General features: G+C 41.5%; 1 protein-coding gene across 1 annotated transcript in view; it reads left to right on the top strand.

Moving 5' to 3' along the window:
* CHD1L (chromodomain helicase DNA binding protein 1 like) overlaps positions 1 to 11,928 on the top strand; it is a 52,056-nt gene that overhangs the window by 4,303 nt on the left and 35,825 nt on the right. The gene's annotated exons all lie outside the window — the stretch shown is intronic.

Below are 11,928 nucleotides of genomic sequence, written 5' to 3'. Positions count from 1 at the left end.
TTTACACTAGCCCTCCCCTAAAGGCTTTGAAGCACGAACCGCCATTCCCCTGGGTGGGCAGGTATCGAGGCTGAGCATATGTACTGCAGATGGAGATATCCAGGCCTTATTTCCCGCCCTGCGTTTGCTCTAACCTCTCCCATCATCCTCTCTTTTTACTTATAAAATGGGGAACGCAATGTGTGCCTTAACTATATAACAGAACCTTGGATCAATAATAAAGCGTGTAGTGGTTAATTCATTATTTATGGAGTGACACTGAGAGCCATATGTAATGCGGGCTCTGCCCTCCTAGAATTTGTGGACTAGGTTCTGTGAGTGCTTTCAGAAGTTTAAAGGAGTATTAATGGAACTCATATATGTCCTGAATGTCAACGGAGTGGGAGGTCTTATTTTTCTTGGAATGAAACGAGAGGTGCAGTTCTGTGTCCAGCTCAGGTGAGCGGTGGATAAAGGATGAAGATGGGATAGGATACAGACATGAAAGAGAAAGATCTCACACCCTTTTGAGTCTCTGAGTGTATAAGAATGTGTTTCTTCTCTGTGGCTGTAAGGAGTGTGTATCCAACTTAAATATGAGTTTACGGGCTGACGTTTGTATGTTTGGTAAATCTTGACTAAAGTTTATATGCTTGTGTGTTGCCTATTTCCTTGCATGTGTTTTTAGTTATACTTTGAGAACCTGTGTGAGAGAAGGCTAGATATTAATAATACACCCGGAGAAATGGACATGTGATTTAGTGAAAATGGGAAGATAAATAAGAGGTTGCACGTTTGCACAGATGAGTTAAAGTCAGTGAACGAAAACGTAAATACGTAGACAAATGTGGAAACTTGGTGGCGTGAATGGATAATTTGATAGTGGAGGGAAAGAAAAAATAGAAAGCAGGTTTACTCAAAGGAATAACCATTGACTATTATAACTTGAAAGTCCTATTTCTATTTGCTAAAATAAACTAATATTGTGAGAAACTTTTTTGTGAGTTGGCTAAAAACGCTTACTGATTTTTTTCTCTCTTCTGATTACAGAAGTAGTACATGTTCTCTTTAAAACATTTAGGGTAATTTTCTGTGCATAAATGAAAAGAATGTAATCTCTGTAATGAGTTTACTGTTAACATGTTATTAGCTATCCTGCCAGTCCTTGGTCTACACATGCGTATACGTGTGTATATAATTTCTTTTTTTTTCTCTTATTTTCTGAGGCCGGGAAGGGAGCCAAGGAGAGATGCAAAAATGGGGTTTCCTGTACATACTTTTTTGGAAACCATAATTTAAAATATCATTTAGTTTCCTCCAATATCACTTTAGTGGGTATAGAGTATTTCAGTGCAAGGATGTGCCATAATTTAGCTAGCTTCTCTACTTAGGTATGTAAGTTCTTACATTTTTTGCTGTTACAAATAATCCTAATAAATATTATTGTAACCAAATATTTATTATAGCTTTGAATTTTTAATTCTTCAAAAGCAGCATGTGTAGAAGAAAGAGTATGCAAAATTTATCATTTCTCCATACTCCCACCAACAGTGATATTTTCTAATTTGAGAGGCTAAAAATGCTATTTTATTGTTTCACTTAATGTTTGTTTGCTAGTATTGATGGACACTTGAATATTTGCTTTTCTTTTGTTCCTGGTCTGTTTATGCCCCTTGCTCATTGCCCATTTTTTAAATTGAGGTGTTTGTCTTTTGCTATGTAGGATCTTTCTTGCATGGAGGGTATTAAATATATGTCATGTATATTGGGAATATGGTTTCTAAGTTGCCTTTTGACTTCGTTGTGTGTGTGCATTTCAGTGGTGAGATTTAGGCATTCTTTGCAGTCAAATCTCTCAGTCTTTTCCTATGATTTGGACCTCTGCTTAGAAGGGGCTTTACTGCTGTGAATTTATCGTTAGTGGCCCAATAGTTATATGCTCTCTTAAGGGTGGTTACCTTCCAGCTTCTGAGGGGTCTGAAAAAACATTTCAGTTTTAACAGCACTGCCTCTCTATTGAAGCATAATTTAACCTAATCCTGTCTCAATTATTTTAAACTTTCGCATTGATGGCAAATTTAAATGGTTCCAAGTAAGCAAGCAGATGCACGTACGTTCCATGTGTGGACCAAAAAAGGGGTTCTACAGTAAGTCACCTCACAGGGTGACCTGATCCTAAATTCCTACCTGGGCAGGTCATGGTGGGTGGTCATGTCCCAGGCATACAACTTCTTTAGGAAAAGGATTTTCTTTGCCTTCTCTGTCCATTGTTTCTGTGCATCTATTGTAGGTTAATACGCCTTTGAAATGCCTCTCTTCAGACCCCTCCCTCTGAAGCTCGACCACCCTCCAGAGACCACATCATCTTGTAATCCAGTCCCTACCTTGCTTTCTCCCACTGTCATGTCATCTTCCTTTAGTTCCCGCCTTAATTTCAAATGCGTAAAAGAAACTGCAGAATTGTCACTCTCCAAAGCATTTGACATCTTGCTTCCTGGCAGTTATCATCAGTTTTGGCTCAACTAAAGTCATAACAATTTTCTACAGGGTTGGGCATTCTTACATCAACACTTGTGTTGTTTGTGGTTATGCTGCATCAGTCGCACCTCATTTCCTGGAATGGACGTTGGCTTGAGACTCAGGCAGCACAGAGGCCAAGTCCGAGGTTGACCTTTTTCTCAGACATCAAGTGGGTCCTGTAACACTGACAGCCTGTTTTAGGGCTTTGGATGAAATGGTGACTAAGTCTGCTCAAAAAGTAGTTTGGAAGTCAGCACATGTTTACCTTTCCATAACTCCCCAGCAGAGGGTATGGCTAGGAAGGTTGGGAGTTTGGGAATTTAGGCCGTATTCTTCAGTTGAAGTCTTACAGCATAGCTTGTGTGTGCTGCACTTGACATATTTTTTATTTCTAGGGGTTCATCTCCGCTCTTATCAACTGGAGGGAGTCAACTGGCTGGCCCAGTGCTTCCATGGTCAGAATGGCTGCATCCTGGGAGATGAGATGGGCCTGGGTAAGACCTGCCAGGTATGTTACTGTGGAGTGACCGCTGCTCACCTCCGCTGAAGCACCTTCTTACTCCTCATTACTATCTTTAGGTGCTACCTACTGGTAGGTATTTTATACAAGGAGGTAAAGTGCCTGAACCTTAGTTTAGAGTTCATGACCTTGCAGTTGACTTTCCTACTCGTGGAGATAGTTTTGAACTGTATCACTACCCTTATCTTAGCCCTTGACATGTAGAATTGCAATGAATGTGCAGAGTTTTTCTCTTGTAAAGCAAATAGACCTGTCAGGGATGAAACTGACTCTGTCCTCATTAGCGATCTTTTATCCAATTGACTGGATCAGTTTTCATACTAATCTCCCTTCCTCAGTGAGTAGTGGGGCTACTTCCCATCTCCCTGGCGTGCTGGATAAGTGCAGAAGGAGTACTTCCTCTTTTCCGAGATGCCTTGGCCATCTGATGGTAGGACAGAGTCTAGAGACCTGGAGAGCCAGACGTGGCCTCTTTGGGCATGGAGAAGCAGGCAGGGTGTTGAGATAGGTGCTCCCGGTAGGCTGGTCACCAGTACAGCCCTGTGTTGGCCTGTGTCAGTGGTGGGCTTAGACTGATGGGAAGCCCAGACACAGACACCCTGGGGTTAGTCCCACAAGGTTTACTTATCTATAGGATACCAAAGAAAGTGCAGTCAGGATACACAGCAGAGGCAACCTGGTCAGAAACCATGGAAAAGTGTAAGTTTCCCGATAGCAAAAATGTGTCACCAGTGAACACACAGAATGAGCGAAAGTCTCATTGTCCTTTAGAAACTCAAGTGCCCTTCCCAGTCTAACCTCACATACGTACGCATCAAGCTGGAGCAGCTCTGCAATAGGCTGGTGTGACCGTGTGTTGGGGACTGTCGAAGGCAGGCATACCTCGTTAATCTTGGGCTCATTCAGAATACAGTATGGCCTCCGAGGATGGCACCCTCAGGCTTCTCAAGCAAATAAACCTGATTGTCCTGCTTCCCTGAGCTGAGAGCTGTGGAGCCAGAGCACAGGTAGATTTCCCAGGTGCCTCTGGGAGCCCGGCTGTCAGACTCTTGGACCAGGGGCCTTCCCTGCAGTCTCCTTTGCCTCGATGTTGGAATTGTCATGACTTCATTCACTGCCACCAAAGTCCACTTGTCCTTGCGTTTCCCCAGGGCACTCATGTAGCTCTGTTGTAAGTGCCCTAAAAATACTATCCCTCCAACTTCATCCGGCTGAAATTTTGTTTAGAATTTCTGCATCTGCGTTCATGAAGGATAGTGGTCTGTAGTTTCCTTTTCTTGTAATATCTTTGTCTGGTTTTGGTATTGTGGTAAAGCTGGGCTCATAGAATGAGTTTAGAAGTATTGTCTCCTCTTCAGTTTCCTAGAAAAGTTTGTGTAGAATTGCTGTTTGGTAGAATTCACTAGTGAATCCCAATTAATTTTGTAGATATAGCTGGTTTACAGTAATAAAGGATAAATTTTTTCTAAATAGTATCCTCAGCAAAAGCTGAACAGAATGGTTTTAATCCATCAAGCGCTTACTTATTGGGTGATTTTTCTGGGCACAGTCCAGGCTGGGAAGTGACAGATAAAGAAGAAAATTATTTCCATTATGATGTTAATATAATCGCAGTTAAAAAAAAAAAACTACCAGTCCATAGCCACAGTACTCTAATCACAACCATGAATGGCGATGTGTGTTTACGTGGTTGAAATTATAGCCCACATATTGTTTGTGTTTTATTAATCTAACACTGCCATTGTGATTTTCTGTTTTATTCTATTCGTCACAATCATTTTCTATTGGCTGCATCATAGTCCACCCAGAGAATTGATCATAATTTACTTAAATGTCCCACAGACGCGGGAATGGCGAGTTCCCCTCTTTTTGTGCTGCTTACACTAACCTTCATGAGAACATCTTTGGACATTTGCTTCCTCTGAGTTTTGGATTACATCCTTAGGCTAATGATCTCAGAAACAGTTCAACATTTGTGGATGGGGGCTCCTCAAACTTTTTTTGTTTTCTAAAAGAGCTGTTTATCACAGGAACCTTCTAAAGAAACTTTTCTATTCAAAGGTGTGTACAGCCATAGCCCAAAGTTAGACCTATTAGGCTTTACAAAGGTTTTCATTTTATACCCCTCCTTACGCTTATGAGACATTATTTATTGTTTGTTTTGCTCACTAAAACGTATGTGCCAGGGGAGCTAGGAGTCTTGTGTGTTTTGTTTATTGTTATATGCCAGAGCTCAGAACAGTGCCTGGCAAATAGAAGATGCTCTGTAAATGCACATGGCGGGGAGGGGAGGAAATAAGGAAGTAAGGTGAACACCCTCCTGCAGCAGAGCCTGGCAGGAGGCTGAGACCACGTGGCTGGTCGTTTTTACAGTCACATTTCGACGCTAGCTGTATGTTTACAGAGTATTCCTGATCTTGTGCAGCATTTGCATTGTTTTCATTGCTTTCTATTGTCTTTCCTGATTTTTTTTTCTTTGCACTAGAGGTTCAATTGCATAAATATTGAGCACCATTGTTTGTTAACTATGGATACAGTTGAGTGGCATAAATTTCTTTGGCAATGATGTTGACGCTTCCATGATTTCACTCTAGGAATGAGTGACTCCCCTAATGTGTGGAAGATGGTACATTATTGTTTTGTAAAACAAATCTCCTACAACAGTTTGTATTCTCTGTAAGGTTGTGGGAACTTCGTGGTTGTTTCTCATGTGGAAATGTGATAAAAACAGCCTTCTTTTTCTGTGTTCCAGACGATTGCTCTCCTCATTTATTTGTCAGGAAGATTAAATGATGAAGGACCATTCCTGATTCTTTGTCCCTTGTCTGTTTTGAGCAACTGGAAAGAAGAGATGGAGAGGTACAGAGAAGATGTAACTGAAATTTTGTTTTTTATTTTGGTTAGGGTTTCCTTTTTTTTTTCTGGACGATATGTAAACTATGATAAAATAACATATTGTCCTAAGCAGTGAGTTTATTTCTTCCAGAAAACTCTGACCTGAGGCAATGTGGATAGAAACTGAGGATCTGATTGGGGGAGGGGGGCGGGGTGTCCAGTGGATGTTATTGTCACTATTTGGCAATTTGCAGGTGAGTTCTCATTTTTAGTCAACTTTACTGAGCTAAAAGAGCAGCCATCTTTTTCATAGTGACAATATGGAAGACATAGTTTCGTTTTTAGAGTTAGCACAAGGCTCTTTTAGATGTTTATTTGACCCTCGGACCTGTTCACACAGGGACTTACCCTTGGGTTACGCATTACTCCGGGTAGGCTTCCAGAGTCCCAGGACTTTCTGGTTACAGGGCAGCCTGAGGCCCGCACGTCTGCAATCCTTGCATGAAATGTCATTTTCCAAATAGGCACACCCTTCCCCGTGGTTCTGCATCCATTTGTGTTCATCTACCTCTTTTCTTGGATTCAGATTTGCTCCAGGTCTTTCCTGTGTGACATATACAGGTCACAAGGAGGAGCGAGCCCACCTACAGCAAGACCTGATCCAGGAGTCGCGTTTTCATGTGTTGCTGACCACCTATGAGGTAGCGACTTGTTTCTCTACAGGAAGAACTCCCAGCCTGGGGCCCTGGAAGTTGCAGAACCCACTGGAATTATATTGAATGCTTTTTGAGGGCACACATTTTTCTGAGAAGAAAGTCTCCTTCCATTAGGTTCTCGTTCGGGGCTGTGACCTAAGGGAGTGAGGAGCCATGATGCCCCACACTAGTTAGATAGCTCTCACTCTCTCCCGGTGGATCAGGTAGGGATGCGGTGGAGTGGGGGGAAGCCACCCAGCGAGGTGGCCGTGGAGCAGGCTCTCGGTCGACGAATAGAAGGAGGCAGGCAGGCAGGCGGGGGAAAGAGTTTTGTGGACCGAGGCATCGTCTCTGTAACCGGAGGGTGGCAATGGAGGACGCTTAGTTCCAGTCTCTTTGTAAGTCCCGTTTTCAAGTGCAGACTGTCTGGGTCACTGTCAACAACACCTTCCCCTTATTCATGCCCCCTTTTGTTTGTAAGATAGTGCTGCTTAGAAATTATGCTCATAACTTTTTTAACGTAGTGGATGAATGACTTCACTAAATCCTGTCGTTTTGGAGAGGTAACTAGAAACTAGCTTAGTAATATCACAGCTCTATAAGGACTAGTCTTTATAATGAGTTTTCTTTTAATTTTTCAGGTTTGTTTGAAAGATGCATCATTTCTGAAATCGTGAGTAGGTCACACTTCTTCAGAAATTCTATTGACTCTATCGTGACCGTGTCTTTCCTTCACGTTGTAGGGCTTTTGCTTCTTTCCTGGTGTGTCTCCCATGAGTCTTATTTACAGGTGGGCGGCATGGCTGGAGCCCTGCAACCTGGTCCCCTCCTCATTAGCTGCGTGTCCTGTGGTTAGTTACTTAACCTCCATGAAACTCAGCTTCTTTATCTATAAAACGGGGCTAATTAATGAAACCTTGGATGGCTTTCGTGACTACTGAACGAGATAAGGTGTACATGGTGGGTAGTTAACAGATGTTAGAGCCTACATATTGCACCTTGCATTGACACCTTTTAGGGCTGCTGTTTGGAGGTTTTACTAAAACATAGTAGGTGAATTCTTTGATCCTTTTCCTGGAAATTTACTAAAGGAGCAATCAACACTCTAAAATTTAACTTATTAGAAAGGGAGTTTTAAGTAGACTTCTAATTAATTAGCTTCCAGGCCTCAGAAGAGCTCAGGAAGTATAGGAGACTTAGATTTAATTCTCAGCACCCCCTAAGAAGAGCGATATGATCAAGATAACAGTTCCAATGTAAACTAAACAAGAGCTAGGATTTAGGTAAATAGGAAAAGAAGATAAGTTGACAGAATTCCATTCTGCTTTGCATGTGCAGTTATGACATGGTTAGGTGGGCATTCACAACTTTAATATTCAGAAATGTTTCAGAGTGCTCATCAATATTTTAAACATTTCTCATACAGGTCCTCCTGAGTTGGGTTCTTTTTTCTTCTTACTTTGAAATATGAAATGCTCTGTCGTAGATTTCATGACTTCCGTCCAGTATTTTGTTGGGCTTTTCATTTAAGTGAGCGTATCATCTTATTTTTCTTAAGGAGAGGATATGCGTCCCCTTTTTCTCATTTTTATTATTAATATCCAACTGAATATTTGTTGAAGATCTCTCCTCTGGAAAGACACTGTTCTGGGGGTTGGCAGCACCCCCGGGAGGGTAAGCCCCAGAACTTCCCTAAGAGGACATAAACTCCAGGAGAGGGATAAGAAGTGTACGGATATCCGTAATACAAGGCAGTGTCTGGGAAGTTGGAAAAGGCAAGAAGATTGGGGACAGAAATGCTACTAGGTGCTCCATAGAAAGGATCCCATTTAGTCTTCATGAAAATGCCAATGGGCAGGGATTATGACCCATCTCATAGCTGGAGAAGGTAAGACACTAGGTAAGCCAGCCCGGTAGTGAATGGCAGACCCAGGACTGTGGAGCCTCGGTTTCACGGAGCTTCTCAGAGGGGCGGATGCACTGTAGTTGCACCCTGTTTAGTAACACTATCTCCCTATGTCGGATCTTCTGTCTTGAATCCATTCCAGGAGAATTTAAGAACCTAAGTAATGAAGGGACATTTATAATGTTGACTCATAATATGAATCCTCCAAACACAGATACATTCTTTCGATATATTGGGCAAGGTTACACTGTGTGTTACTGTATTGCACACTCCGAGAACAGCTGGGAAGTGTCATGTAATCTCTGTCCTAAAGAGGTTTATTATGGCAATTTTAGACTGTGCATGGGACAATATAAAAAGTAGGGATTTTTTTGTATACATATAATAGACTTATAAAATGTTTGGATCAAGAGGATTAGACGTTACCTCGCCCCACTCTCCACTCATGCTAGAATTCCCTCCACCTCTTCCTTTCCAGGGAGCATCCTTTAGGGTCTCCTTAGATGAGTGGTTTGATTTACCTCCTGTCACTGAGCCAGAATCCACTTCCCTGTGGCCTGTCTCATTGAACAGGCTTTTCCTGGATGCTTGCTGTATGTAAAAACCCAAATATCTGGTACTTATAAATGAATAGGACCAAACCTGTTTTAGATGCTGATTCAGTTAGGGGCCAGACATTGTACAACGGCCAGTGTCACACCTTATCTCATGACCAGTGTCCAACTCCAGCCGGATTTCTTGTGACTCTTAAATGCTTCCCTTGCTCATGCCACCCAGGAGGAATGACCCCAACTCCTGCACTCTCTTTGTACACCCAGCTGTCCCTCCACCTGCAGCACTGTCAATAGGTGAGTGGTACCTGGTGTCTGTGTCTGCACCTGTCTTCTGGATTCTCTCTGTAGGCTCTGAGGAAGGGGGCTTCCTCCGTGTAAGGCCAACCTCTGCTCAAGAGCTTTCTAATTTTTGAGGGATTTTTATTTCCACGCCCACTATCTTTCCAATATTCTGTTTTACTTGAATATACATTCAGTTTTTTTAAGTATAAAATAATGTAATGGGATTATAGAGTGTTTACAAACAAAACAAAAAGTTAAGTCTTATAACTTTATTGTCTTTTGCATGGTTTTCACATTTGTGAAATAGGATATACGAGTATAATATCTTTTTTAGTTATGATGCAGGCCTGTTTTACTGCAACATAATCAGATTTATCATTTTAAATTATGTGAAATATTTCACCACTTATAACTGGACCTGTTATTATTTTCAGTTGTTTGCTATTTTAAATAACGCAGCTGGACACATAGACATACATATTTTATACATACATATTTTTTTAATTGTGTTGGTGGGGGCACAGCTTCCCAGGAGCGTTTGTCAAAGGATTTGACGAAGTTTTATGACTGAAACCTCTTGTGAAACGGTTGTTGTAACCTACTATGTTACAAAACGTGCTCGGGCAATGGCCACCAATGACATCCATTTTAATAAGTTCAATGGCTGTAACTTTCTGGACATCTATAGCATTTGGCCCTAGTCACCACTTCCCCATTTTAAAATTATATTTTTTTAGCTACTGTGACACCACTGTCTCTTGAGTTTTCTTCTGGGTCTGAACCTCAGCTCTGCCTCATGCATACTAGCTTTATGATCTTTGACCAAGTCACCCAATCTCTCTGCACTTTCGCCTCCTTGTTGGTAAAATATGTGCAGTGATGTCTACTCTTCATGTTCTTTCCAATTAAATAATGTACATACAGCCCCAAGCTCAGTGTCTAGCACATAGTAGGTGATCATAGATGCTTTCCTCTTGCCTCCTGTGTTTGATTCTTTCCTTCCTGCCCTCAATGCATAGGCCTTTCTCACCTTGGATAAAAAAAGGTTCCTTCATTTTATTATCTTATCCGGATATTGCCTTATGTACATGGTAGGCTCTCAGATAAGAAGGCAATTTGGGTGTGTTTCTAATAGAATGGACTTACTATTAGTCTTTCCAACAACTGTCAAAGTTTTGTAGTAAGACTTCTGGTTGTGAGATAGCTTTATGTGTTTGAGTTACATAAAGCTGAAAGCTTGGATTTTTCTCTCACAGCTTCCCTTGGAATGTTCTTGTTGTGGATGAAGCTCACAGGTTGAAAAACCAAAGCTCCTTGCTGCATAAGACACTTTCAGAGGTAAACGGACACGATAGTCTTAGTTTTTGTATAACTCCCTTTAAAAAAATATTAGCTGAGGCCTACATAGAGCCAATTAAGTTGAAACGTTTGTTTTCCCAGTCACATTTCTGCAGGACTAACTGGACATTTCGTGGCTGACAGAAGTAGTACTTCATATGGCCTAACTTCTTCCTCTTGTCTTGAACACAGGAGATAATGTTTTTACTGAAATCTGGTTATCAAGTTCATAATAGTCTACCCCAACAAAACACATTGTATTTTTGGAAATGTTGAATGCTTTTGATATTCTTCAAAGGAACAATTTATTTAAAAAATGATCTTGTTATAATTTTGTCTGCAGTAGCAGATATACCTAGTTGGGAAAGTCATGATGCATATTTGCATTGAGAAACAGAAAAATACATCAGGACTTTCCTGATGACCTAGTATATCCTACCCCCCCCCCCATTTACCTGTTTAAAAAATTTGAAAGTTCACATAGAGTCAGGCAGAGACTGACTTCATGTCATTGACTGTTACCTCTAATCTCTGTTATCTTTGTCATACTTTGGAGTATGACACTCTTGACGTCATTCCCTTCTTTACCTCTGGTGTCATTCTGGTAAAATAGATGAGAAATGTCCTTGTAGCCTGAGATCTGTCCTCTTTTTTTGAGGAGCCAGTGGGACAGCTTGTGTGTATGAAGTCCCTTCTCTTTGACCAAGTAAAGGCTTGTTCATTCATAAGACCACACATGCGAATTTCTGACCATCGTGGAAGTTTGGTCCCTGTCCTATAATAAATCAATTAATAAATTTAGAGGTTATTTGGAGGAAAGTCTTAGAGCCGGATTCTATATTGAGTGGCTAACAGTCGCAGTTTTTAGCATTTTAATGCAGATATGGCCACTGTCTATTATTACCTCAGTCTCAAAGATTGCTCGCCGTTGGTGGGGCCTCCTCTGCCCTGTGGTGTCCTTTACTGCCTTGTTGGGAACTCTTGGCAGTATTTCCTTCCCAAGAGGTCGTCCTCCCCTGGCCCCTAACCTTCTGAGAGACTGCTTCATAAACTACCAAGCCAGGTGACTAATCTACAGTGGGAGAAGAGAGCAGGTGTCGTAAAAGGACATAAGAGGTCGCTGGGTTTAGAGTGGGGAGACTTAAGTTCTGTGGCTGGCCCGGAGCCTTTCCTTGCTGTTCATGGGAAACTGAGGCTCAGAGGGACTAAGTGAGGAAATTGTTCTAAACACCGTTTTTAGGTGAGGTTTGAATTGCAGACAACTAGTTGGTTGGAAAGAAAGACGTATTATTGATTGGG

This window comes from Hipposideros armiger, unplaced genomic scaffold (genome assembly GCF_001890085.2).
Source record: "Hipposideros armiger isolate ML-2016 unplaced genomic scaffold, ASM189008v1 scaffold_741, whole genome shotgun sequence".
NCBI classification, from domain to species: domain Eukaryota; kingdom Metazoa; phylum Chordata; class Mammalia; order Chiroptera; family Hipposideridae; genus Hipposideros; species Hipposideros armiger.
The sequence above is the reverse complement of the archived record's forward strand: the minus strand, read 5'-3'. Positions and strand labels throughout refer to the sequence as shown.